Raw genomic sequence first — 24,276 nt, forward strand, 5'->3', positions numbered from 1 at the left:
TACAGTGTTGTCTTAGTTTCAGGTGTACAGCAAAGGAAATCAGTTATGCATATACATATATCCACTCTTTTTTTTAGATTCTTTTCCCATATAGGCCATTACAGAGTATTGAGTAGAGTTCCCTGTGCTATACAGTAGGTCCTTATTATCTATTTTATATATAGTAGTATACATGTCAATCCCGATCTCCCAATTTATCCCTCCCGTTACCCCCTGGTAACCGTAAGTTTGTTTTCTACATATGTAACTCTATTTCTGTTCTGTAGATAAATTCATTTGTACCCTTTTTTTAAGATTCCACATATAAATGATATCATATGATATTTGTCTTTCTCTGACTTACTTCACTCAGTATGACAATCTCTCAGTCCATCCATGTTGCTGCAAATGGCATTACTTCATTTTTTTATGACTGAGTAATATTCCATTGTATATATGTGCCACATCTTTATCCATTCCTCTGTCAAAGGACAGGAAGGTGGGGACATTTATCCCCCACTGATTGCCAATTGCTTCCAGTGTTGTTAACTCCCCCAAACTCCAGAACCGAGCCTGCAGGCTATGAGCAGCTTTCCCACGTTTCAAAGAAAGCCTAAGACAAAAAAGCAAGAGTAGCCAAGGTATGCATTTGAAGTGGGACACTAGCCACATGTGTAAAATTGTCTACCATGCTGTGTTAAAATCTTATGGGCTGAGGAATGTGGCACGAGACACCAAAAGCATCTGCTGCAGTCAGACAGAATCCCTTTTCTTATATTCGGAGACCTGGAACACACTGACTCTCCTTAATGGGAAATGGCACACAAGAAGTCCTGATGAGATATTTGATGTATGCTTCAAAATGGAGAGACAGAAACTTTTTTAGCATAATGATGTATAGAAAATATGCTAAGACAACCAGTTTGGCAGTGTGAACGGTTCTGATCATCTTGTAGATGTTCTCCCTAATGGAATTTGGAGGGAGCTGTTCCTTGAGAAAACTGGGACAATTTACTGATATGTTTTATTGTTTTATCGTAGTGAGGGATAGTTATTTGAAAACATTACTGAGCACTTACTCTATGTGGGCACTGTTTTAAGCCCTCTACATGTTCTAGTACAGGTGTGGGATATCTATGCGTGAATGTGAATAGTAGGTATTCACATTCCTGGTCTCATGTATTCTTTCAATTAATGTTAAAAAAAGACACATAGAACCAGAAATTACATATCTAAATAGAAAAAGATGACTTGTAAACAAAAGAGATGAGATGAATCTTATAGAGGCTATGATTAGAACTGAAACAACCTAAAGTTACACAGCTTAATAAAACTAGGAACTGTTTTCATTAACGTGACTTTATTACAGGAAATTCTTGCCCAAGAAAGTAAAGTTACAAATAATGTTTTTGTTTGTTTTAGGAACTTCCTGAAAATCTGTAAATCTGAATAAAAAACTACTTACATAGCCCTCATCAGGGTAAATAGCTCCCTTTTCAGAACAATGGATCACTCAAACGACTTTTCAAATGGCTTTACCCTTCAAGTCTGGCTTCATAATCCTTGCCTCACCATATAAATCCTAATGGTCGCCTATCCTGAAGTTTGTCCTATCCCAATCAGACCACACTACCTCACATTGAAAGACATACTCTAAAATCAGTGTGCCATTTCCCATTAAGGAGAGTCAGTGTGTCTAGCCATACATATGTACATACATACATACATACATACTTACATACATATATACATACATACATACAATGCTGGCATATCCCTGTGTGTAGACCAGTGTAGGTTTGTGTAAGAGACATCCTTAACTGACCAAGTGCACCTCATCAATGCGGCGGTTACAAATTGCAAAAAATATAATTGCAAGGTACAAGGTCTTCAGTCATAAACAAAGCCCTACTCCATCATTCTCAGGCTCTGTAGTCTACTACAGCCTGAACTTACTCCTCAGGAAACAGCAGAGACCAGTTTCCCAGCCCTTTCCAGGAGGTATCTGAGCAAATGGTTAGACCAACTATTGGGCTTATGTTGAATGGGTTCCTGTAGCAGTCTGCATTTACCTCTGTATTATTTACTACACATTGAAGTTAAGCTCTATGAGGGCAGGGATTTTTATCAGTTTTGTACATTGCTATAGTCCCAGTGCCTAAACAATGCCTGACACATGATAGAACCTCAATAAATATCTGTCAATAAGTAAATGAATGAACTAGATATTATATATTGAATGTCTCTTTCCTCCTCTGGACCATAAACTTCACAGATGGAAGGATCTTCTGCCTTGTTTACTCCTGTATTCCTATACCTAACACAGCACCTGCACACATTTTTGGTAAGATAGTGTTTGCATGAATAAAATTTGGTAAAATCCATTCAGCAAAGATAGAAGTAAAAAATAATTATGTATTCTTATTTCAAGACTTCCTTGAAGATAAACCTTTTGTGCTAAATATTCATTCAATAATATGTCCTTCAGCTTCTAGGACCAAATGGTATGCTTATCTCAACAATATGCATTCAGAATACCCAATTCAGTCTTGCCTTTGCAGAGAAAATTATTTTTTCTCTTGGATGACTCCAAAATATGTAGGAATATACATGTTTTCTTCTTTTACTCCTTCTTTTGTAAATTGGTGTTGACTTTTTTATTTTATTGATAGTTTGGAATTTATAATGAAAATGAAAATGATGACAAGGTCTGGCTCTGGTAACAAGTGTTACAGATAACTCACAGAATAAAACTTCCCTGCATTACATTAAAATTCATCTCTTGGAAAATTATATAATGTGGTTGGCTGGAGATGAAGGTAATTTATCAATTTACTTGGTTGATGCATATTCCATGATCATAACTTTTCTAAAATTAAATCTGAATATATAATGATTTAGAACACCTTAATGCTAAGCCTTATCACTTGAATGAGCCTCTTTTATCAAACTGGAACTCTAAAATTACCTAGCATCATTTATCCCAATGATATAACACATCAACGGCTTACTTTGTATCATTTATTTTCATAATTCATCCTTCATGAAAAATATTACCAAAAGTGTTTACCGTAAAAGTGAGTGAAACTTAAAGAAAAAGAAAAATAATAAAATTAGAATTAAAGAGAAATGACTTAGAGGATGGGAACCATTAATTCTAAAAGAATGAATGAAGGAAGCATCTTATAATGTTCAATTATTGAACCTTGGTAAAGCCCAAACTCATTTTGCATATGTAAAAAAGTGATTACATTATTCACATAGCTACATTCTGGGATATGAGTAAAGCTGAAGTCACTATGGTGGAAGATGGGCATTCTAGGGCAAGAATATTAGAGTCCTCTAGAGCAGAAATGTTGGGATGGTCTCATAGAAAAGAGAGTATAAGATTTTTTTTAAAAAATTAATTAATTAATTAATTTATGGCTGTGTTAGGTCTTCATTTCTGTGCGAGGGCTTTCTCTAGTTGTGGCAAGCGGGGGCCACTCACTATCGCGGCCTCTCTTGTTGCGGAGCACAGGCTCCAGACGCGCAGGCTCAGCAATTGCAGCTCACGGGCCCAGCTGCTCCGTGGCATGTGGGATCTTCCCGGACCAGGGCTCGAACCCGTGTCCCCTGCATTGGCAGGCTGACTCTCAACCACTGCGCCACCAGGGAAGCCCGAGTATAAGATATTTTAATTGTTGTTGATGACTTCCTCTAAAATAGGCTACATTTATGACCCTAGGTTTTTAATCACAGATAATAGAATTAGGGAAAATTTCAAGTAATTTTCACTCCCCTTTCACCTCTGAAACATTCCATAGGTATACAGTGCAAATATTACAAGTATAAATTTCAAAAGAGAGAGATGCTGTAACCCCTTTCAGTAACCAAGACTTTAGGTGTATCCAACTCTTTTCTTTTCTTCAATTTCTATTTCTAGAGGATTACACTTCCAAAATGTGTTTAGAATTCTCACTGTCTTTATCTTTCCATTGCTACTGCTCTTGTTATCTTTCATGGAGACTATTCAGGTAGCTTCCTAAATGGTATCTCTGTATCTAGGTTTTCCCCTCTTCAATCTATCTTCCATCCTACTGCTATTTATTTTTCTAAGTAAATAGATAATCATGTTACTCCTTTACTCACAGACATCTGATGGTATATCACAACTTAAATTTTAAAAAGTTCCAAAATACTTAATATGGCATTTGATCTGACCCAATCAACTCTTCCAGCTTCATTCAGTAACCAGTTCCCACCCCTTACCACATTGAAGTGGGCAATATTCTTTAAACATATGGTACTTTATGTTTTCAAGGCATTTCAACTTCTTCTGTCCAACCCTTTCCCCTCTTTGCTGCTTGCAGAAATTTTACTGCTTCATCACAGCATCTTAAATGTCATCTCCTACGTGAAGCTTTCTCAGGTCCTCATTCTCAGACAGAACTGTTATTTCCTCTTGACAGCTATGCTTCTTAGTTTAACCTCTATCATAGCACTTAGCAGTGTGAATTTAAATGAGACGAAGACTCTCAAACTCTTGAATAAGGAATGGAATAGAATCATGGGTTTATTACTGTTTTAAATATAAAGGGAAAAGAAGGATATTATAAAGCTCTTCATACTTAGTGAACAAATCCTGCAAGTATTTATACTTTTCAGAAAAGAGAGGCCAACTTAAATGTTATTATTTGAGCAAGAAATTATTACATAAGTTCACCAATCAGAATTATAGAATTCTAGCAATTATAAGGCCCTTTTCACAAGATATAGCAATATACTCAGAAGTTCAGTTATCTTAAAAGACTCTTCTGTTAGACAGAAAAAGGTTAAAATAGATTATATAGTTTTTAACAGGTCTTCACATTGGATAAGAGATAGGAGTGGTACTTTTGTGAATGTCCTAAATTCTTTACTTTATCAGAATTGGCTTTACAATACGGGATAATGTGTGCTCTTCTGCAACTCAAGGGAATATTTTCTCCTCTTTCTGAGGAGAGGTATTGTGAGATGTATTCTCAAATTTATTAGATTAGTTAGAGACTAAAGGAGGCTTGAGAATCTTAAAACTTATAGTATGGCAAAGAAAAGAGCAGGATAGGTGTTTAACAAATGGAATATTAGGCATATAATGTTTTGCTTCCATATCAGAGTTTAATTCCCCATGGAGTTAGAACTCCTCAAAGATTGGTCCTTAATATTGTTTAACCTGGTACCTTCTATCCCTAGCATAAAGAGGTTGTTTAAGTATTAGAATGTTTTGAGTGTTGTAACCAAAATGTTACCCTTGTCTGTCAAAGGGGAAAGAAAGTATAATCATCTTTCTATCCATTGGTAGAGTCTCCAGTGCAATATATGATTCGCAAAGAGCAGTTCAAAGACTGATCCACAGTGGGTATCTAGCATATTTCCTGGAATGAGCTCAGATTTACTATGAACCTCAGGGAACAGAACTCAAGAGACTTCATCCTAACCCTATGTTTTCCTCTTAGTTGAGCAGGCTTCATTATGTTTAAGCACTCTCCAGATTAAGGAGTACGTTAAAGACAAGACAACAGGCCCAAAAATGGAGATGCTCATGCTAAGCCCCCATGTCACCAAACCCAGACTTACAGTTTCAGCTCTCCCAGAAATGGAATCTTAAACCAGCCGATCAGGAGTCACCTGATTAGCATTAGTAGATAATCTGCCTGAAAAACCCCTGCTTTTCCCTATAGGGAAAGTAACTTCCAATAACCAATCTGGTTTTTTGCCTAGTATAACTTCCTTGTTCTTGCTCTCTCTGTCTATAAAAGTGTTTCATTTTGTACAGCTCCTCAGGGCTCCTTTCTGTCTGCTAGATTGGGTGCTGCCTGATTCATGAATCACTGAATAAAGCCTATAAGATCTTTAAATTTTACTCGGTTGGATTTTGTTTTTTGGAAGTATAAAGCAGCTAATACATGTATGGAACCCACATATACCCACTGAGTTCAGAGGAATTGCTTAAGTCTGGAGCCTTCCAATTTAGAGTCTTGCCAGTGGAAGGTGGCATCCCAAACCTAAGATCTTTCTCGTCATGTATTAGAACTTACTGATTTTTCCTGTTCTCCCAGGTTCTGCTAGCTGACTGGCTAGTGTGATAAATTGAGCTAATACTGCTATTTATCTGAAGTAACATTTACACTTGTCCTCAGGTCCAATACATGATTCATGTGGGACATATCGGGACCAGTAGAGACATTTTATGTTAGGAAAAAAAAAGCTGTCTCGGGATGCTTAAAATCTCAGCTTCCTAGTTTACTCTTTATTCTGAACTTGCATCAACTCAGGGCCTAAAGAGGAACCTTTGTTTCCTCAGAATTTCTTTTTGTGGGCGTTAGTCACAGTGATGGAGTTTCTGTAATCTTTTCTTATCAACCATGCACAGGTAGCTCATATGTAAACTTTCCAATATAAACACTCCAATGTAAGCCTATGAAGGGTTTGGTTACCACAGACACTTAGCAACCAAAACCCAGTCAGTATTCAGATACCAACTCAAACTGAAATAATTTATAGGTGACAAACAATACATGTTGGATGGCAGAGAAAGTGAATCCATTTGGAACTTTCCTATTTCCATTTTAAGAACAACCTTGGAAAAGAATGAAACCTCAGTACTATGTACTTAAAAGTGAAAAGGAGGAGCCGTTCAGTCTTAAACTTTATCTCAGCCACAGTCGCACACATGAAAAGTCAGAAGAAGCCTTGGTCCTTTAACTGAATCATATCTTCAAAACCATACAAGGTTCACAGGGGATTAAGGGGTTGGGGAGTGGCTCCTTCATCCTCTTCACCCTGTCCCCCAGCCCTTTAAGGGGTATGGCTCCTTCAGTCTCTCAAGGCCCGTTCCCTTTGTACCCTTCCTCTTCTCTCTCCACTCTGCTTCACAGTGCCTGAGTTTCTTTAGCCCAGTGATTCTCAATCCATACTATACATCAGAATCTCCTAAGGAGTTTTTCAAATTTGTTAATACCTAGGCCCTATTCCTACAGGGTCTCATTCGTTTGATCTGGGATGAGGCCTTGGGCATCTTTTTTTTTTTTTTCCCTTAAAATTCCACCAAGGCAATGCACAGTTTAGTTTGAGAAACACTGCCCACCTCTGCTTCTCTCACCCTGGGTCCCACTTTATCCAGTTAACCTTGACAGTCACTCAGTTCTATCAGGTTCTGTTCCAGGTGGAATGAGAGTCATTGGAAATTTAGAATGGAGTAGTTTCGAAGTCATTATGTTTCTCATTTTGACTAGGAAGACTAGACAGACCTCCTCTCAGCATGTCTTCTTTTCATTATTATGCTGAAACGGCCACTATCTCTTCTACCACCTTGAATTACTTGACGAAATGTACCCATTTATTACCCTCGCCTCAGTACAGGTAGGTAATAGCCTTTGAATTTGATCCTGTGGTAACTCAACAAGTATATTTCTGGGCCAAGAAAATGTGCCTTCATTTAGTCCTTTGTAATTTTCCTAGGGATTTTGAAAAGATAACATTGACTTTTTGTTCTATAATTAAGAAATTGAAGCTCAGCAACAATATGAAGTTTGCTTGTTTATATGTCTATACACACCTGAATTTTAGCTACTGTATTTGTGGCCTTTGGATTGGCACTTAAAATATAAGTTTAATTTGTAAATTCTTTTCTATTGCCCTCCAGAACTCCCTAATAAGTCGCCAGCAGCATCTCTTTGGAATATAAAACACTGAGGAGCTTCTTCAGACATAATCATCAAAAATTTAAATATTTAATAGGCTTTGTTGTGGTGGTTGTTGCGTAGTTCTTGCTTCTTTGTTTACTGAATTTAACTTTTTTAAAAAAATATTTATTTATTTATTTATTTATTTATTTATTTATTTTTGGCTGTGTTGGGTCTTGGTTGCTACGCAGACTTTCTTTAGTTGCGGTTAGCGGGGGCTGCTCTTCGTTGTGGTGCGCAGGCTTCTCATTGCGGTGGCTTCTCTTGTTGTGGAGCACAGGCTCTAGGCATGCGGGCTTCAGTAGTTGTGGCACACAGGCTCTAGGGCACGCGGGCTTCGGTAGTTGTGGCTTGAGGACTCTAGAGCGGAGGCTCAGTAGTTGTGGCGCACGGGCTTAGTTGCTCCGTGGCATGTGGGATCTTCCCAGACCAGGGCTCAAACCCGTGTCCCCTGCATTGGCAGGCAGATTCTGAACCACAGTGCCATCAGGGAAGCCCCTGAATTTAACTTTTAAACTAAGTTGGGTTTTTTTTAGCCCTGCCATCCAAATTGAATACGGGCTAATTTGTTGAAATAGTGTCCTGTTATCTTAAGAAGAGAATTGTTAGATGCAGACTAGATAAATCAACTTGGTGTTCATTGTATCCATCAAGGAAAGGCTCTTTTTTTTTTCTCTATCATAAAGTAATATGCTGTATTTCAGGGTTAAAACTTTAAATTAAAATAAAGCCCTTTGAGTTTTGCATTTGGAAATACACAACCAGGTCTGCTGGGGTAGGCTTTTGGTGCAGGTAGTAGAAAAAAAATCCTCTTGCTGGTATTAAGTGACCTTGGTCAAGTTATTTAACCTCTCTAAGCCTTGGTTTCCTCATTTATAAATGGGATAATATTAGCCATCTTGCAGGATTGTTGGGAAAATTAAAGATAAGGAATATTTGTAAAGTACATGGCATTTAGCAGGATAAATAAATGGAATCTAATATTATTGTTTATATCTGAAAATAACAATGTGTGCATTCACAGTAATAACTCTAAATTATTTTATCTATACTATACATCAAAGGTAGTTTTTCCTATAAGCACAACACTTCTAATATTAAGTAGAGTTCTAAAACATAAGCAGCAAAACAACAGTAAGGGAACATAGCAGTGTAGCTCTGACCTTTTATCAGTTTCTGGAAATCTCCTTCACACCTCAAGACCTTTATATTTCCATTCCCTTTGGCCTGGAAAGCTTTTACTCAAGCAGTTTACATGGCTGACTTCTTGTCGTTTAGTTGTAAGCTTAATAACACCTCCTAAAAGAGACCCCTCCTGATCATCTTAGCTAAATGGGCCCTCCCTTCCACTAGTCACTATTACAGTGCCCTGTTTATTTTCTTCAGAGAGATTGTTGCAGTCTGAATTACTTTACTGTTTTGTTTACTTGATTACTATCAGTCTCTCCCACTAAGCTCAACGAGGTCAAGGGCCACGTCTATCTTGAGGAACATTGAAGACCCACTGCCTAGTGTATGTTGAATGGCCAATAAATATTTGTTGAAACAATTGATTAATAAACATTGTTCAAGTCCTCTATTTTACTTTTTTAAATTTATTTTTTATTGAAGTATAGTTGAATTACAATGTTGTGGGGTTTTTGCCTTTTTTAAAAATTTATTTTTTATTGAGGTATAGTTGAATTACAGTGTTGTGTCAAGTCCTCTATTTTATAGATGAGGCAGGTGAGATTAAAATGTGACTAATGTCACAGAAATAGTAGGAAAGCCAAGCTTCCAAGAGTCATTCCAGGACCCTTGTCAGGGTGTTAAATCCTGTGTCCCTTGACAATACCACCACCATATCACCTCCTTTTCCCAATTTCATATTCCATCCTCTTGATCCAGCACCCTTGGGATCCACTTCCAGGCTTATTCTCTGGGTTCCTGCTGGTAAATGTCAGCCAGATCCAGCAGATCTTTTGCCATATATTTCTCTCTTCCCTTAGTAGACCCTGCACTTCCCCAGTTGGGTCATACTAAAATTTGATCTTAGAATTAGCTGGTGGCCAGGAGAGAAGTAAGGCAAATTCTGAGCAGGGCCAGCATTATTTTGTAAGAAACTTGACTCACTTGAAGCTTCTATATAGTTTTCAAGCAAAAAGAAATTCTTCTGTCTTCCAACGAGAGAGTGGGCCACCTCTGTAGGTCCAGAGTGTTCAGGGGAAACTGGGTGATCAAGGTCCTCAAGTGTGTCTAACAGTGTTGCGCTGCACCCCTCAGGCCTACAAGGCCTGTACTTGCCCAGCTTCAGGACTGAAGAAAGAGCTCAGAGTCAGCTACAGAGACATCAGTGGTTTAATGGATGGGGGAGCCTATGTGACTGAAACAAAGTCCTGGTGTGACACCCCATCATCTGCGGCTCAATACATCAGTGGTGCTTAGCAACAGCCTCCCAATTCCATAATCTTTCAAGTTACTCTTTCTCCTGTACTGTCAAATACTAGATACATGGCACAAGTTAATGCATCTCCTTCTACCTATATCCTGTCTGTCACCATAAGTGAAAGTATTAGCAATTGCACTGTAGCAGTGTGCCACAGACTATCTCCACTGAAGAGGTCCTTGTTGAACCAGCTAGCAAATGAGCAAATTCCAAAATTCATCCTTACACTCAGATTTATAGGACTACCAGTATCAGCCATCTTAGGCTGAGCTCTTGAAACAAATTCTTGAGACCAAGATTCCTGTCCAAGTGACTTACTAAGGAAGTGTTCTCCAGAAGAAACCTGAAGGAGAGGGAAGGAAGCAGTCGTATTCCATAGTGGGGAATCAATGGATAATACTAAAACCTGTGAGTCAAGAAATAAAAGTAAAGGCATGTTCTTTAGAGAGTGGAAATAGACACCAACATGACCAGTAAAAGAAATAAAAATTATTGCTTCAAGTGAAGGGAGAAGGGATATAAGACTGATGTTTTTCCTAATAAACCATAAGAAAGTATTTGAAATTTTAAATTCTGTGCTTTTAAAAATTTTGATACAAACAAAATCTAACCACTTTACACCCATTAGGATGGCTATCATTAAAAAAACAAAATAACTAGTGTTGGTGTGGATGTGGAGAAATTGTGCACTGCTAATGGGAATGTAAAATGTGGAGGTTACTGTGGAAAAGTTTGGTGGTTCCTCGAAAAGTTAAACATACAAGTGAAACCGTGCACCTGAGATTGGGACTTGAACCCACATGCCAGGACTCGAACCCAGCCTAAACTCAGATTGGGACTTGAACCCACGCGGCTGGGACTCGAACCAGCCAAAACCCATGGTCTTCCAACTGAGATCACACACCTGGTTTCAGGACTTAATGAAGCTCAGGTTCTTGATGTCTCATCACAGAAAGAATTCAGTGAGAGACAAAGTGATAGGTAAGAAGTGGATTTATGGAGAGAGACACACTCCACAGACAGAGTATGGGCCACCTCAGAAGGTGAGAAAGGCACCAGGGTATGGGGTTGTCAGTTTTTATAGGGGTGGGTAATTTCATAGGCTAATGAGTGGGAGGAGTATTACAGCTATTTCAGGAAGGAGTGGCGATTTCCAGGAATTGGGCCACCACCCACTTTTTGATCCTTATGGTTGGCCTTGGAACTGTCATGGTGCCTGTGGGTGTGTCATTTAGGTTGCTGATGTGTTGCAGTGAGTGTATACTGAGGCTCAAGGTCTAGTGGAAGTTGACTTGTCCGCCATCTTGGGCCCATTTGATTCTAATCAGTTTATGTCATGTCCTCAGGCTATGTCATTCTTTCAAAGGTTGTGACCTGCCCCCTTCTCTCCTGTTTCAGAAGTACCATATGATCCAGCAATTATACTTCTAGGGATGAACCCAAAAGAACTGAAAGTAGAGACTCAAACAGAAACTTCTACACCAGTGTTTATAACAGCAGTTTGTAATAGCCAAAAGGTAGAAACAACCCAAATGTTCATAAACAGATGAATGAATAAGCAAAATGTAGTGTATATACATACAACGGAATTTTTTTTTCCAGAGAAAGAAGGATTTATTACTTGCAGCAAGTAAGAGGAAAACTTGCTTTCCCAAAGCAGTGTCTCTACAATGGGATATTATTTAGCCTTAAAAAGGAATGAAATTCTGATACACGCTGTTAACAAACTCAGGTTCGGCTGTTCACTGCTTAAAAGCCAATACTCGAGAGACAAGTGTTGGCTGGAAAGGAAAGGTTGCTTTATTCAAGAGGCCAGCAACCTGAGGAGAAGGTGGACTCTTGTCCAAAAACCAACTCCAAAGAGTCTGCTTGACCATGAAAGTTTTTAAAGGAAGAGAGGGGGTCAGAGTCTTCGTTATCTTTGACTGTTTGTTGACTTTCTTCTAATTGGTTGGTGGTGAGATAACAGGGCGCTATTCCAGGAATCTTGTGCTTAGCCTGAGGTTACCATCCTCCACATGGGTGGGGGCCTTATTTCCTGCAGAAGAACTCAAAGGTATTGTTATGTATATTCCTTGAGTAGGAACCAGGACCCTGCTCCATGGCTGCACTATTGTTTCTTGACTGCTCCTCCTTTGTTTCTGCATTCCCTCCCTTCCCTGATTAGCAACTGTTTGAATCTGCCTTTGGAACTCAGGGATGTGGAATGAAACCTCTTTCCTACAAAAAAGAAATGGGGTGTGTGTGTGTGTATGTGTGTGTGTGTAAGGATTTGTAGCTGGGAGGGCCCCACAGGGCCCTGCTCTGTTTCAATGCTATGACATGGATGAACCTTGAAAACATTATAATGAGTGAAATAAGCCAGACACAAAAGGTCAAAGATTATATGATTCCACTTATATGATGTACCTAGAATAGGTAAATTCACAGAAATAGAGAGTAGAAGAATAAAGGTTACCAGGGGCTGTAGGGAATGGAGAATGGGGAGGGGGTGTTATTGTTTAATGGATACAGAGTTTCAATTTGAGATTATGAAAAAATTCTAGAAATGGATAGTGGTGACAGTTGCACAACATTGTGAATATATTTAATGCTACTGAATTATATACTTTAAAATGGTTAAAACTGTAAATTTTTTGTTATGTATATTTTAAAAAAGGAAAGGAAAAACTAAATATAAAGACAAAGATGGAATGGTAACAAAATAAAATACTCAATTAAAAAGATTTTAATGGAAACTACTGAAAGGATGGAAAGAAAATATATAATTTCCAAACCAGTATTAGAGGAAAAGAGAAAAAAAGTGATCAACCTCTTAGAAAACAGGAAAGGAGACTAGAAGAAGCAAAGCAGAAACATGGTAATTAAAGAAAGAAAGAAAATGGAAGAATGAGATCTGTCTGAAGTAACTAGGCAAGCCTCCGGAGAGAGGTTTAAGAAGAAAAGGGTTAAGAGGACTGCATGGATAATTGTCTGAAGTCAAATAAGCTGATTCCCAGCAGTGAAAGGTAAGAAGGACTCCAGCACTAAAGGGCCATAATGACCCTGAGAGAAGGTGACAAGAAAATCCCTGTGCATGAGCCCTGGGTACTAGACAGCAGGTGGTGCTATCTGCTTGCATAGCAAGTTTGCTCTCCAGAGCAGCAACTCAGTGAATGAGAAGGAAATTAAAGGGTAAAGAGCCATTCACTGATATGGGTCTTTTCCAGCTGAGTATTCATAACTTGAGAATTACATATATTTCAGTATTCAAGACCTCACCCAACATTTCAATATCCAATATATCAACCAATACTTAATTATTGTTAATGATATGCCTCCATTGAGCAAAAGGAATTCTGGAATGAATTAAACCTAATAACCAGGGCCACCATTCAAAAAAAAAATCTGTAAAAGCACCAGATATCTATAAAATTGTTCAACTACCTCTTGGTATTCATTCAACTGAACATCAAATATGCTTTGTCTCAATTCCCAACATTTAAGATAAATTTTTAATTTTATTTTTATTATTTTTTAGTTGTGTTAAATTGTGATATTATATTTTACCATTGTTAAAGATGGAGAGCATTTCAATAACGTTACAGATTAAGTAAATATTTGCTGGCCAGTCTGGAAAGCCAAACAACTATTTAAAGATGAGGAAAAGATACACCAGAATAAACAACTAAATATTAAAAATAGTTCCTGATTACTATTTTTATATATAAGTTTTGTAGAAATATTTGATTATTTCAATTCTCTGTGTATTACTGATCACACTTTAATAGATTGGTTTAAATTTATGTGTATAAAAAAAGATTGAAAGGAAAAAGGTAAATTCTCTTTGGGTGGTGAGATTAACTATGTTTTCTAAATAAGCTAGAATGAATATGTATTATTCTTGTATTATTAATTAGTTTTGGTTTGGGTTTTGTTTTTTAAATTAGGCCAATATGTTTTTTTAAGATTGGACCAGTATTGTCATGAAGGATATAAAATTCAATGGCCAAACAATATCTTAATCCATTTATTATGTGCCCTTACTAGGAACACTGTGAGCAGTTCTAGTACCTATGATCACTTGACAGTGCCTCTCCTCAGAATAAAGGAATTGTTATGTGAAAAATAAAATATTTTGTCCTTCTAAATTTGGTAATGAGAAGTGATGAAGGGAGATGTGTACTTGGCAACTAAGGCCTCCTAGAGGAATTTAAAGACATCAGGAAGAAAGATTATAGACTGTGGAGGATAACTCTGGAAAAAAGAAGTTTAATAGTGAAAAGAAATATGAATTGTTTTAGAGATACCATGGATTGAAAACATGGGAAACATGAGAAACAGAAGATGAGGACAGGCATGAATGAAGTACCTTGCTTTCAATATGATGAATGTCCAAGACAGGCAGTATCTCCATCCAGGACAAGGAAGCTACTCAGTCTGGAATAAGGAAGCTAGCTGTAGAGAGAATCATTTAATCATGGAACAGAGTGGAAGACTTGGGATCCTAGTGCCTTTTATCTCAAAGGAACTGGGAGGAATAGCTCTAGAGTTAGATTAAATGTATAAATAAGGATGACTCAGACAGACAGTCTAAAACTGAGAGTCATACCTATAAAATACCTGAATACATATTAATATTCACCAAGATAATGTGAAAAATGAGATAATGTCTATAATTATCTGAGCTATATTTGTATGTATGGAATATGGGATGTTGTTGGTTCTGGGCTAGACCCTTGAGACTCTGAGGCTAACAACACTGGGAAGAAGGGAAGACTGGAGAAAAAGGGATGTGGGAAGTCTTAAGGTTTGTGGGTCTTTGTTACTTGCTGGGATATGCATTAAGTAATGAGCATTGGCATTAAGAGCACAGAGCTTTAGGGAGTTATTAGCACTGAGAGCCAGATGTATGCCCACAGTAAGAGTTCACTGAGGATTTCCACTCTGAGAAAACTGCAGGACAGGTCATTTTCACACTCAAAGTAGCTTTCCTTCTGCACTTAAAGGGATCTTTTATGGAAGAAGATTCTGAAGGAGAGGTGAAAGAGAAAAGATTATGGCCCAGAGGTTTGGAGGAGGAACTCCAAGCCAACATTTCACAAGTCCTGTACCATCTCAGTACCACCACCCTTTTATTCCAGTGGGTAGAAAATTACTTAAAGGGTGGGAGCAGCATAAGCAAATACAATTAGGAGATTATTATCACCATCTTTATTTCATCATATCCCCAAGCATTCTGAGAAGGACAAGAGTGGCCACCATCCTTCAACCAAGCAAACTGATGAGGGCAGTAAGACATTGCTTGGGGGGACAGCCTATACACTGGGACTCACTGATGTGAAAGGTGGAGATCTGAGGGCATGATCTAAATCTAGACAGCCTTGAAAGGTATAGACAAAGAGGCATATTCTACTCACCAAATCCTAGAATAAGCTGAAGGGGCATCCCTAGAAGTTTGAAAACATTTTTGAGTAAATAAAATGAGAACAGAAAATTTAAGAAACTCCTTACTCCAAGTAGAAGTGCAGCCTGGAAATATGTATTTATTTAGTGCAGACTATATGATAAGCACTGGGAATAAAGTCAGTCCCTGCTCTCACAAGGCTCATGGTCTAAATGGGAAGATAGATGTGAAAGAATCACATAAGTGTTTAGCTCAGTTGTGAGAAATCAGAAAAAAAAAATTGGACATTGTGATATGAAAGAAAATCTTCATAAAATATAACAACATCCTAAATACATTGCCATTGATTTTCATATTAAAAGGTTTTAATGCCTCCGATTTTCTCTGTTTTCCAGGTTTACTAGAAGTAGATGGTGTGTGAACTTTTCAGATAAAAGAAATGTTTCAGTATAGATTTATCACTTATTATGTCTTTTTTCCTTGAAAAGGGTCATTATCAGGCAGGGAATTTAGGACGAAGGAGCTAGAAAATATTTATTAGACTCAGGAACAAGCTATTATTCCAATTGCAAGGTTTCATTATAGGCACTTAAATAAAGTTAAAGACAGTTAACGATATCTGTAAAACCAAAGATGCTGCTTACTTGGCTGGACCCAATCAACATTTGTTTACCATTATTTTAGTTTTTCTTCATGTACACAGGCACTTTATTTCTTAGAAGAAATCAATGTCCATAACCAAAAAATAATTAAATAAATAAATAATTGTGAAATGGTTCTATTTAAATCAGTCTTTTCTGGTTATTGAATATTTCATATGAATAAATTAATCTTTATGCACATGATGATTTATCGGAAATATCTTCCCAATTCTTTAAAATGTCAAAGACATCTTTTTCTAGCATAAAAATACTAAAAGCATTTTCTATTTATTAGCAGAATAGGAAAATTAATCTTAACCTAAGCAAAAGCAAAAATATAATTAGGTGAATCAAGAAAAGTGTGACATTTACCCATGGACTCTTCCTTCTGATAATATATGTATTTTAAGAAATCATAAGACCAGAGCAAGACAAAAATATGAGAAGATATTAGGCTTCTCCAACTAGTTACTGCTAAGTATTAGGAAGTGAATGTGGCTTTTATCCGTGACTCTTTCAAGATCTATATGAAAAGAATTAAAGAAATGATTAACTATAAAGCTATGTCAGTTATTAATAGCAATTGTCTGTTGTACAGAAAGCAGATAGAAGTGTCGCTCATTGTAATTAGTGATAGATGAAAGACTGATTTTACCTGGTTTTTTTCTCATGTCCTCACTCTCCTTTTCTAACTCTAACCTGCACCTAGTATGGAATTTACCACACTGTACATGCCCCTAGAGATTCTGTTTCACTTCACTTGGAGCCCAGAAATTGTTTGCTTTAAAACATTAAAATTTTTAGAGCTGACGTCCCCAACCTGCTCCTCAACCTTAAACCTGCTGACCTTCTTGCTCTAGGATAAATTTGTTAAAAATGATTATGCATACATTTTAATTTGGGTCTCAGTTTGCTAGGCCAGAAGGTCTTTTGTTTTTTATTTTTTAATGTTGAAACTGTTTACCAAGTTTATTACCTTGGAAAGCCTGATCCCATTGCAAATATTACCCTTTTTTTGAAAAAAGATAAAGATATTTTTCACAGTGGAGAGGGCTACTTTACAAGATTCATAATGTATTGGGGGGAAATTTGAGTGTCTGAAGTTTGTTTCATGTATGTGTTGGCTTTGTGTATTCACCAAATAGTGAACAGCAGGGAAATCTTGTGGGAACCTGGAACACAGGGAGAGTTCAAGGTTAGATTTAGGAATTATTTGCACAAAAGCAAGCATTGGTTTGGACTGACTTGAACCTTGGAGGTCATCTGCGGTTTAAGGTAGGAAAAGGGAAAAGAAGCCACCTAAGGAGGCAAAGGAAAAGTGGTCAGTGAGATGGAGAACACAACAAGATGTAGTTGGCAGAACTGAAACAAGAAAGGTGAGATTTTCTCAAATGACATCAACTGCTCAGCCAGAAGAGTCTGGAGGGAGTTGAATCAGTACAGGGAGAGCTCACCCAACAATTGAATCATCTCTTAAAGCATCCTCCTTTCCTTATTTTTGCATCTAATTGCAAAAATACTATGATGAAACCAGTTCACTCTCTGTTCAATTTGCTGTTCTGCCTAAAGGGATGCCTTTGACTTTAAAACTGATACCTGAAGGCCAATTGTTAGGGGTCATTAAATTCATTACCCCCAAAGCACTGATGGTAGATCAGCAATTAGATTAGAGAAAAGAAGTTCACAGTCACTTATCAGGAAGTGAAACACACACACACACTGTAAGAAACCTTGCAAGTCCACCTAATTAGAATGAGGGAAACATAGGGTTTAATTCCCAAAGAAGCAAATGGAAACCACAGTCCAAGTCTTCTTTGCCTTTCCAAAGTTTTGTCACATAGGGGTTGAGAAGCTGAATTGAGTAAAAGGTTGAGTAGAAAATGAAAAGGAAAGCTAGACACATGTTGGAGAGGCAGGCTCTTCTACAGCTCCAAAAGCCTAGCTGAGGTACCATTTACTGGGCATTTCCTCCGTGCCAGCCACTGTGCTAATGTTTCACATCATTAACCGAAGTGATCCTCACAGGATCCTTGAAGTAGGTAATCTTATCATCTTAATTACAGCTGAGGAGACAGGGTGAGGGAGGCCAAACAGCTTGCCCAAGGTTTTCTAGCAGGTTAGCAGCACAGACAGCTTGTGTGTTGGGCGATCCTGACGCCTACGGTAGTTCTCTCACTGTTAGTGCTATCAAATTCGTCTCAAAACTATCTGCTTTCTAGAAGCTCAGGATAGCCATGAGATACCTGCCACCAAAAAGCATGAAAGTTACAAATTAGCCAGAAATGAAAAAAATAAACTACTGGCACACACAGTGGATTAACCTTAAAAGTATTATACTAAGTGAAAGAAGCCAGACACAAGACTACACATACGATCCCATTTATGTGAAATTCTTGAAAGGCAAATTTTAGAAAAAAGCAAAACTATAATGATAGCAGATCACTGGTTGTCTGGGGCTGGGAGGGGACAAGGGGACTGTCTGCAAAAGGATAAGAAAGAACTTTTTGTCATAATGGAAGTATTCTATATCATGCATGTGGTGGTGGTAACAACTGTTTACATTTGTCAAAACTCATGAAACTGTGCATCTAAAATTGGTGAATTTTATTCTGTGTAAATTAGGTTTCAATGAAACTAGCCAAAAATTCTATTTTTAAAAAATTGAAGTATAGTTGACTTATTATATTAGTTTCAGGTGTACAACATAGTGATTTGATATTTTTATAGATTACATATAATAGTTATTATAAAATGTCGACTATATATCCTGTGCTGTACATTACATCCCTTTGACTTTTATCACTGGTATTTTGTATTTCTTAATCCCCTTTCACCTATTTCACCCCACCCCCCCACCCCATCCCTCTCCCCTCTGGCAACCACTAGTTTGTTCTCTGTCTCTTTCTGTTTTGTTATATTTGTTTGTTTTTTAGGTTTCACATATAAGTGAAAACATACATTATTTGTCTTTCTCTGCCTGACTTATCTCACTAAGCATAATACCCTTCAGGTCTATCCATGTTGTTGCAAATGGTAAAATTTTATTCTTTGTTATGAATGAATAATATTCCATTGTGTGTGTGTATATATATATATATATATATATATATATATATATATATATAAAACCACATTGTCTTTATCCATTCATCTGTCAATGGACACTTAGGTTGCTTCTATATCTTGGTTATTATAAATAATGCTACTATGAACATGGTTTTTCTCCTCCTGCATTTAAAATTCTCTATCTTTAACTTTTGCCAATTTACTTATATGTCTTTTTTTTTTTTTTTTTTTTACCTTGCCACACATCTTGCAGGATTAGTTCCCCCAACCAGGGATTGAACCCGGGCCACGAAAGTGAAAGCCCAGAATCCTAGCCACTAGGCCACCAGGGAACTCCCTTAATTATGTGTCTTGATGTGGATCTTTGGGTTCATCTTGTTTGGGACTCTCTATGCTGCTTTTTTTTTTTTTTAGATAAAATACTATAAACCCCTCTTTAGAAAATATCTCAAAGCTCACATTTCTGACAGTAGAAAGCCAGTAGGGTGTCTACTGTCAGTGCCAGGAGAGTTAAATTTATATATGAGAATTTGCACATGAGTGGGCTTATTCGTATATGATAAAGAGCCCAGGGATGTGGAATCATTTTATATTTTTGAATTTTTGAATTTTATTTTATTTTATTTTTTTATACAGCACGTTCTTATTAGTCATCCGTTTTATACACATCAGTGTATACATGTCAATCCCAATCTCCCAATTCATCACACCACCACCCCCACCCCCCTGCCGCTTTCCCACCTTGGTGTCCATACGTTTGTTCTCTATATCTGTGTCTCAATTTCTGCCCTGCAAACCGGTTCATCTGTACCATTTTTCTAGGTTCCACATATATGTGTTAATATACGATATTTGTTGTTCTCTTTCTGACTTACTTCACTCTCTATGACAGTCTCTAGATTCATCCACGTCTCAACAAATGACCCAATTTTGTTCCTTTTTATGGCTGAGTAATATTCCACTGTATATATGTACCACAACTTCTTTATCCATTCGTCTGTCTATGGGCATTTAGGTTGTTTCCATGACCTGGCTATTGTAAATAGTGCTGCAATGAACATTGGGGTGCATGTGTCTTTTTGAATTATGGTTTTCTCTGGGTATATGCCCAGTAGTGGGATTGCTGGATCATATGGTAATTCTATTTTTAGTTTTTTAAGGAACCTCCATACTGCTCTCCATAGTGGCTGTATCAATTTACATTCCCACCAACAGTGCAAGGCGTTTCCCTTTTCTCCACACCCTCTCCAGCATTTGTTGTTTGTACATTTTCTAATGATGCCCATTCTAACTGGTGTGAGGTGATACCTCATTGTAGTTTTGATTTGTATTTCTCTAATAATTAGTGATGTTGAGCAGCTTTTCATGTGCTTCTTGGCCATCTGTATGTCTTCTTTGGAGAAATGTCTATTTCGGTCTTCTGCCCATTTTTGGATTGGGTTGTTTGTTTTATTCATATTGAGCTGCATGAGCTGTTTATATATTTTGGAGATTAATCCTTTGTCCGTTGATTTGTTTGCAAATATTTTCTCCCATTCTGAAGGTTGTCTTTTCATCTTTTATATGGTTTCCTTTGCTGTGCAAAAGCTTTGAAGTTTCATTAGGTCCCATTTGTTTATTTTTGTTTTTATTGCCATTACTCTAGGAGGTGGATCAAAAAAGATGTTGCCGTGATTTATGTGAAAGAGTGCTCTTCCTATGTTTTCCTCTAAGAGTTTTATAGCGTCCAGTCTTACATTTAGGTCTCTAATCCATTTTGAGTTTATTTTTGTGTATGGTGTTAGGGAGTGTTCTAATTTCATTCTTTTACATGCAGCTGTCCAGTTTTCCTAGCACCACTTATTGAAGAGACTGTCTTTTTTCCATTGTATATCCTTGCCTCCTTTGTCATAAGTTAGTTGACCATAGGTGTGTGGCTTTATCTCTGGGCTTTCTATCTTGTTCCATTGATCTGTGTTTCTGTTTTTGTGCCAGTACCATATTGTCTTGATTACTGTAGCTTTGTAGTATAGTCTGAAGTCAGGGAGTCTGATTCCTCCAGCTCCGTTTTTTTCCCTCAAGACTGCTTTGTCTATTCGGAGTCTTTTGTGTCTCCATATAAATTTTAAGATTTTTTGTTCTAGTTCCATAAAAAATGCCATTGATAATTTGATAGGGATTGCATTGAATCTGTAGATTGCTTTGGGTAGTATAGTCATTTCCACAATATTGACTCTTCCAATCCAAGAACATGGTATATCTCTCCATCTGTTTGTATCATCTTTAATTTTTTTCATCAGTGTCTTATAGTTTTCTGCATACAGGTCTTTTGTCTCCCTAGGTAGGTTTATTCCTAGGTATTGTATTCTTTTTGTTGCAATGGTAAATAGGAGTATTTCCTTAATTTCTCTTTCAGATTTTTCATCATTAATATATAGGAATGCAAGAGATTTCTGTGCATTAATTTAGTATCCTGCAACTTTACCAAATTCATTGATTAGCTCTAGTAGTTTTCTGGTGGCATCTTTAGGATTCTCTATGTATAGTATCATGTCATCTGCAAACAGTGACAGTTTTACTTCTTCTTTTCCAATTTGTATTCCTTTTATTTCTTTTTCTTCTCTGGTTGCCATGGCTAGGACTTCCAAAACTATGTTGAATAATAGTGGCAAGAGTGGACATCCTTGTCTTGTTCCTGATCTTAGAAGAAATGCTTTCAGTTTTTCATCATTGAGAATGATGTTTGCTGTGGGTTTGTTGTATATGGCCTTTATTATGTTGAGGTAGGTTCCCTCTATGCCCACTTTCTGGAGAGTTTTTATCATAAATGGGTGTTGAATTTTGTCAAAAGCTTTTTCTGCATCTATTGAGATGATCATATGGTTTTTCTTCTTCAATTTGTTAATATGGTGTATCACATTGATTGATTTGCATATATTGAAGAATCTTTGCATCCCTGGGATAAATCCCACTCGATCATGGTGTATGATCCTTTTAATGTGTTGTTGGATTCTGTTTGCTAGTATTTTGTTGAGGATTTTTGCATCTATATTAATCAGTGATATTGGTCTGTAATTTTCTTTTTTTGTAGTATCCTTGTCTGGTTTTGGTATCAGGGTGATGGTGGCCTCATAGAATGAGTTTGGGAGTGTTCCTTCCTCTGCAATTTTTTGGAAGAGTTTGAGAAGGATGGGTGTTAGCTCTTCTCTAAATGTTTGATAGAATGCACCTGTGAAGCCATCTGGTCTTGGACTTTGGTTTGTTGGAAGATTTTTATTCACAGTTTCAATTTCATTACTTGTGACTGGTCTGTTCATATTTTCTACTTCTTCCTGGTTCAGTCATGGAGGGTTATACCTTTCTAAGAATTTGTCCATTTCTTCCAGGTTGTCCATTTAATTGGCACAGAGTTGCTTGTAGTAGTCTCTTAGGATGCTTTGTGTTTCTGTGGTGTCTGTTGTAACTTCTCCTTTTTCATTTCTAATTTTATTGATTTGAGTCCTCTCCCTCTTTTTCTTGATGAGTCTGGCTAATGGTTTATCAATTTTGTTTATCTTCTCAAAGAACCAGCTTTTACTTTTATTGATCTTTGCTATTATTTTCTTTGTTTCTATTTCATTTATTTCTGCTCTGATCTTTATGATTTCTTTCCTTCTGCTAACTTTGGGTTTTGTTTGTTCTTCTTTCTCTAGTTCCTTTAGGTGTAAGGTTAGATTTTTTATTTGAGATTTTTCTTGTTTCTTGAGGTAGGGTTGTATAGCTATAAACTTCCCTCTTAGAACTGATTTTGCTGCATCCCATAGGTTTTAGATCGCCATGTTTTCATTGTCATTTGTCTCTAGGTATTTTTTGATTTCCTCTTTGATTTCTTCAGTGATCTCTTGGTTATTTAGTAATGTATTGTTTAGCCTCCATGTGTTTGTGTTTTTTATGGTTTTTTCCCTGTAATTCATTTCTAATCTCATAGCGTTGTGGTCAGATAAAATGCTTGATATAATTTCAATTTTCTTAAATTTACTGAGACTTGATTTGTGACCCAAGATGTGATCTATCCTGGAGAATGTTCCGTGTGCACTTGAGAGGAAAATGTAATCTGCTGCTTTCAGATGGAATGTCCTACAAATATCAGTTAAATCTCTCTGGTCTATTGTGTCATTTAAAGCTGTGTTTCCTTATTTATTTTCATTTTGGATTATCTGTCCATTGGTGTAAGTGAGGTGTTAAAGTCCCCCACTCTTACTGTGTTACTGTCAATTGCCTCTTTTATAGCTGTTAGTAGTTGCCTTATGTATTGAGGTGCTCCTATGTTGGGTGCATATATATTTATATTTGTTATATCTTCTTCTTGGATTGATCCCCTGATCATTATGTAGTGTCCTTCCTTGTCTCTTGTAACATTCTTTATTTTAAAGTCTATTTTATCTGATATGAGTATTGCTACTCCAGCTTTCTTTTGATTTCCATTTGCATAGAATATCTTTTTCCATCCCCTCACTTTCAGTCTGAATGTGTCCCTAGGTCTGAAGTGGGTCTCTTATAGACAGCATATATATGGGTCTTGTTTTTGTATCCATTCAGCAAGCCCGTGTCTTTTGGTTGGAGCATTTAATCCATTCACATTTAGGGTAATTATTGATATGTATGTTCCTATGACCATTTTCTTAATTGCTTTGGGTTTATTTTTGTAGGTCCTTTTCCTCTCTTGTGTTTCCCACTTAGAGAATTTCTTTAGCATTTGTTGTAGAGCTGGTTTGGTGGTGCTGAATTCTCTTAGCTTTTGCTTGTCTGTAAAGCTTTTGATTTCTCCATCAAATCTGAATGAGATCCTTGCTGGGTAGAGTAATCTTGGTTGTGGGTTCTTCCCTTTCATCACTTTAAGTATATCATGCCACTCCCTTCTGGCTTGTAGAGTTTCTGCTGAGAAATCAGCTGTTAACCTTATAGGAGTTCCCTTGTATGTTATTTGTCATTTTTCCCTTGCTGATTTTAATAATTTTTCTTTGTCTTTAATTTTTGCCAGTTTGATTACTATGTGTCTCGGCGTGTTTCTCCTTGGGTTCATCCTGTATGGGACTCTGTGCTTCCTGGACTTGG

This window comes from Balaenoptera acutorostrata, chromosome 16 (assembly GCF_949987535.1).
Source record: "Balaenoptera acutorostrata chromosome 16, mBalAcu1.1, whole genome shotgun sequence".
NCBI lineage: Eukaryota > Metazoa > Chordata > Mammalia > Artiodactyla > Balaenopteridae > Balaenoptera > Balaenoptera acutorostrata.